This window comes from Protopterus annectens, chromosome 7.part1, assembly GCF_019279795.1.
Source record: "Protopterus annectens isolate FY-2018-M chromosome 7.part1, PAN1.0, whole genome shotgun sequence".
In the NCBI taxonomy this organism is placed as follows: domain Eukaryota; kingdom Metazoa; phylum Chordata; order Ceratodontiformes; family Protopteridae; genus Protopterus; species Protopterus annectens.
In genome coordinates, this window is record NC_056740.1 from 509,957,604 (window position 1) to 509,963,603 (window position 6,000).

Sequence of the window (6,000 nt, forward strand, 5' to 3'; positions counted from 1 at the left end):
ACTTTATGGTACATTCCTACCTTAGAAATTTACTGTTTCTAGAATGTAATTTAATAAAAATTATAAAATTATATAAGCAAAGAATGCTTCCACAATTAGGCTTCAGCCTACAGCCATGTTACTTCCACCCTCACATATAGCTCCCAAATTATTAGAAAACAGGGGTAATATAAACTAGTTCTATGACCACACAAACCAACTGATATTACAAGTGAGACACAAAAGTCTGGATTAAGCATCTGGCAGAGACATAAGATTAATGGTTATTTCTCAGTCCATTTCACATTCCTTGGAATGACCTTCTGACACCCAAATCTGAGTGACAAGATGTATTCACATGGAATGATAGTTAGAATTAATGAGCCTTACTGCATGTATTCATTTTAACATTTCAGTAAGCTAATGTTACTAATCTTAGATGAGTATTTAAACATCTGTTAGGGGAGAGGTGAGTCACACTGAAAATATATTCTTTAGTACCTTTAAATAAGAGTGTAGTCTGTGGAATTAACCTCACTTAATTACCTACACAATCATTCATCTTCAAAATGTAACTATATCTTAACTGTATACTTTTTGCCAAAGTATCAATAAAAACAAAATTAATATTTCAGAAGACACAGTGAGCCATGGTATACCAATTAAAATACAAATGATAGAAAATAAAACTAGAAAAATGCAGAGTTTATGTCCTTGTCTCTGTGGCTACAGAGAAACTCTGGTTCATCATTTATTAATCAAGTGTATTTATATTATTGACATATAAACAGATCACCACAAAATAATTTATTAAAAGTATTTCTTTAGGGCTTCAGTAAAAAAAATGTGTCAAGGTTTAGTGGCTGAAAATAATTGTGACTTGCTTCACTCGCAGAAAATCAGAGTAAACAATAAAAAAGTTAATTCTGCCTAATTAAATCATTTTATAAGTATTAATGGCCATCTGTCCCTTTTCCTGGGATAACATAGTAAAAAAATTAAGTCAGGAAAGAAGCACAGTTTGCTGCTTTTAAAATTTTAAGCAATTTATTGCAGATGTGTGAGTCTTCCTTAGATACATAGATTAATTATTTTATGAAAACAAAACACATTATTTTATAGGGCAATGGTATTACCCCATGCCAGTTATGGTCATAGATCTCATATATCCTTGCTTAAAGACATCTATTTTATGGTCAATCTCACATGTCCTTGGTCGAAGACATCTAAGTAGTTTTAATTTAAAAAGTATTCTTGCATTTTATTTTTGTGATTGCATTTGGTAGTGTTTCAAATGCGTGTAACCCTCACAACAATTCTGCTTCTTCTGTCAGTCTTAACCATTAGATTATTATCTTTGTACTGCTTGCACTTGAAGTTGTGTTTACAAGTGCACCTGTCAGTTCATTTAATGCTGTTTATTTTATCTTGTTCTGTCCTTCCGTGTACCACAAAGTGCATTTAAAGTGGTCTGAACTTTAATACATTAGTTGTCATTTTAAACAACTAGTAATTTTGCTGAGTTTACTCTGTACTCCTTCAACGTTGTTTTTGTATTGATTAGTCCCAGGTGGAAATATCAGTGATATACATTGTATAAGTGAATAGTTAAAGAAATTATAAAGATGTAACAATATGATACCTTTCTACACAGTTGGCTCATCTATGTTTTCTCTGTTATGACACTTAAATCTGATGACTATCCCTTTAAATAATTTATGAGTTGGCAATTTGAAGACGCACTTGATAGGAATCTGAAGATATACACATGGGGTAAGAAAATCTCAGAATATAATAAGGATTTAGCCCTGTTCTTTGAACTATAACGCATATTTACAATTGCAGTGTTCTTACAATTGGAATAAACATCGGTGTAAATAATAATTTAATATTAATGTAAACTCTGGTTTCATAAGAAACAAAATGATGGCATTTATGTGGAAAGCCAAGGTTATTGTCATGCACCAATGATCACAAACTGCTACTCCTTAGAGTTTCCCATTAGTTACTTCAAAGTTCTTTGAGCTAGTGAAGAAGTCTGAATAGGGACAGAACCATTGTCCTGCTAAAAAGGTAGAATAATATGGCAACTGGAGTCTGTAATACCATCTGAAGCTATAAAATGAAAATAAAAAATTACAAAAATCAGTCTCATTCGACCATTAAACGGTCTTGTTCAATGTAATTATAAGACCAGATACCCCATCAAGCTCAGAAATGCTTAAGAATTTTAATAAGACATATTATCTCCTACTAAGTGATGATGTAAGGAGATTCAAAGCCTTCTTGAATGCAGATAACACTCCTAGGCAGAGATGTACATCAATGCCCTGTATAACCACTGAAGCAGTTATATAGAATCAGCTGTACCTGACCAGATGAAAACCAGGTCTTGCTGAGAAAACAAGCCACTCTGGTGGACCGATAATATAAACAGGCTATACAACAAGAAAAAGAAACATGTCCAAGAACAAGAGGGAATTGGACCAACAGAGGAAGAAATCCCTCTCTAACTTAAGCAAACAAATTAGAGATCTTGTCAAGTCCTTCAAAGCTAATTATGAAGCAAAAATAGCCTCCCTAGCTAAGGATAATCACAAGGCATTCTTTAACGACATCCAAAATCTAAAAGGGAATACCCAGCTATGTGTTGAACTGGTTCTGCACCACCCATACTCAGCTGGAGGTAATAGCCAACCTCCTAGCTGACATATGTGAAACACACTTCATTCCCCTGTCCCCTCCAGTCATCCCCCAAAGTATACTTGCCACCATTCCCCAGCCTATTATCAAGAAAGGAGGTCATCTCAGTTCTCTCCAAGGCCAGAAGCACAGCATTAATGAGGCAAGACAACATCCCAGGCTGCCTTTTAAAGAACTTAAAATATGACCTTGCAGACCCACTTGGAACCCTGTTAAACTACAGCCTGAGAACTGGCTATGTTCCATCAGAATGAAGGACAGCAACAGTAATCCCTCTGCACAAAGGGGAAATGTCAACTGACCCTGGGAATTTTAGGCCCATAAGCTTGACTAGTCTCATCTACAAGGCCATGGAAAGAATTATTATGGACCTTATTAACAAGGACATAAGCTATCTCCAGACTCTGGACCTGACCCATTTTGGATTCATTAAAGGTAGATCATGTCTGTTAAACATGGTTGACTTGTTCGAGAAAGTCACCAAGGCCCTGGAAGAAGGAAATACCACCTATCTTGACCTAGCCAAGGCATTTGACACAATTCCCCACTCTGGTATTATAGAGAAACTCTCCCAGTTGGGGATTAACTCCTACATTTCCAGACGGGTAGCTAATTGGCACACCAACATGACACATACTGTCAAAGTTGGTGATGTTACCTCTAGCAAAAGACCAGTCACCAGTGGTGTACCACAGGGTTCTGTGCTAGGCCCCTTACTCTTCATAGGTTCATAGGTATGTACTAGGCTGATGGCCCTGGGACCTTTACAAGCCTAGCCATAGGATTACCCTGGCATTGTGCCACCTGACCTTAGTTCCCAGTGCATCTGTCAAGTACAGCCATTGGAGTTATCCCCGAGGTGAATTTTCTATTTTCCATCCACTCATTAAGATTTGCCTTGAAGAGGGAAAGCGAGGTGCTCTGCTTGACATGTATGGGAAGTCTATTCCATAGCATGGGCAGTCTCCGGGTTATGAACCTGTCCCTCCAGTATGTTCTGTTGGTTGTGGTCAGAATCTGTTTCTCAGAAGTCCAGGCAAACTCACATGGCCTGTGGCTGACAAAGTTAGAGTTCTTCAATGATATTAATATACTGCAGACAGTGTTAATTCAGACAAATGATTAGTGGCAAAGCCATGGATTAAACTTAAATTCAAAAAAATGCTTTATGATTCACCTTTGGGAAGGCTGACTTCCTTCCTAATTACATTAAAGACAGCACGCACCTAAGTGTAGACCTAGCTGTACATGATCTGGATACTCAGGTTGAAAGCAATCTGAATTCTGACCACCACATATCCTCAGTAGTAAGGAAATACTTCTATGTGGCACATCTTATAAGTAAAGGCATTGCATCTAGATCTAAGGATGTTATAATTCCATTGGACGCACAACTCATCAGACCAAAAATTTAGTACAATGTTCCCTCTTGCATGTACTTCACCAGATACCTGCAACAACTGGAGAGACCACAGAGGTTTCTCACCAAGAAATTACAGGGTACACAAAACAAGTCTTATGTGGAAAGACTAAAAGCCCTATCATTGTATTCTGTCTCTTACAGGTTGCCGGTCCTGATGGAGATGGTGCACATTTGTAAGTCAAACTGCAAGAGTGTCAGCCACTCCAGGGATCTTAACCTAGCCTCTGACATGAACAGATCATGCTGGAGAGATACATACATCTTCCAGAGACTGTCAATTCATGTGAAATAGAGCCCTTCCTTCCCTGACCCTCTTCAAATGCAACCTAGATCAATGGATGGTTGACCGCACATTCACTCCTGGTGTGTTGTCCATGTCCCTCCCGGACAGAGGAAGTCAGTATTAACTACCATAGACCTTTACCTCTGTGAACTTCTCTCACTTACCCACTGACAGTAGGGGCAACTTGGGATAAATATGTCTAGGCTTGTAAGGGCTCTAGGGCCGTTACCCTAGTAACTTCCGATGAACATATGAACCTACAACCTGGCAAAAGAAAATCACACTATATATTCATGTCAGTGCATGAGCTTATTACCTGAAAGAAACATAGTATCAGTTTCAGATCTGTACATTTGATATGACAGACTCACAGCATAGCATATCAAATTATGGGTAATACAAGTAAAATTCAGTCATATGTATCTAGACTGCCATATAAATCACAACGAGCCTTCAGTCACAAGTCTATATTTCATGGGCCTGTGCTATTAATTTCTATAATGAAATGATTGGGAACGATAAGGAGGTAACATTATCTACCAGTGAGCAATATATGAGTACCAGTAATCTTCAGGTCCTTCATCGCCATCTTAAGAGGAAGTAGCTCTGGACAATATGGTGGATTTTGCACAATCACAAGTATCATTTTACTGACTATATGAGGACAACTTGGTTGGGACTAAGAATGTATAGAGTTACATGAAAGTAAAATACATTGTGGATCCTCTTAAATATAACAAGACATTTATGGGAAAGACCCCATGTGCAAAATGGGAAAAGGGGTTGAGGATGGATGGATGGATGGATGGATGGATGGATGGATGGATGGATGGATGGAGCTAAATAGATACAACAGATTGTACATTTTCAGTATCACATTTTCATATTCACTATGTCTAACCGAATGTCCGTCTATGATGGGTTGCTGATGATGCTAGCATCTGAATGAAACATCAGTGCTTCTTTCAGTTATATAACGTACACTGTGTTTCACAGTCCAAAACATACATGTATTAAGACAGTTTCCTGTCAAGGATACTTTTGCAACATCAGTTGTTAAATTTTATACACACACACATACACACACACACACACACACACACACACACACACACACACGCACACACACATATATATGGATCTACTGTGTTTTTACAAATTTATGTTTCACTGAAACGTAAATGGTCTTGTGTATTTACGCAAAAGTGCGTTTTACTGAAAGCGCACTTTTGCGTAAATAACTAGGTAAAACAAAAGGCTAAATTACTTAAATAGAGAAAAACATGCAGTTTGCATGTTAACTTACTTGTGCATCAACGTTTAGTGTTGATGTACAACTAAGTGAACTGTTGTTGAGATCGTAGTACAGTGGGGATGAGCGAACATTCCCTTTTCTCCATTGTAGTGCAATCTTGGAGTGAGAATATTAAAGTAGGGGGATGTGGGTGATGCCCTGCATAACAGTGTTTTAAGTGTTTTTTTTGTTATGCATTTACACAAAAGTGCATTTTCGTTGAAATGCACTTTTGTGTAAATGCATTCGTGGATTTACATTTCATTTAAACGGAAATTCGTTAAAATGCAGTGGATCCATATATATATATATATATAT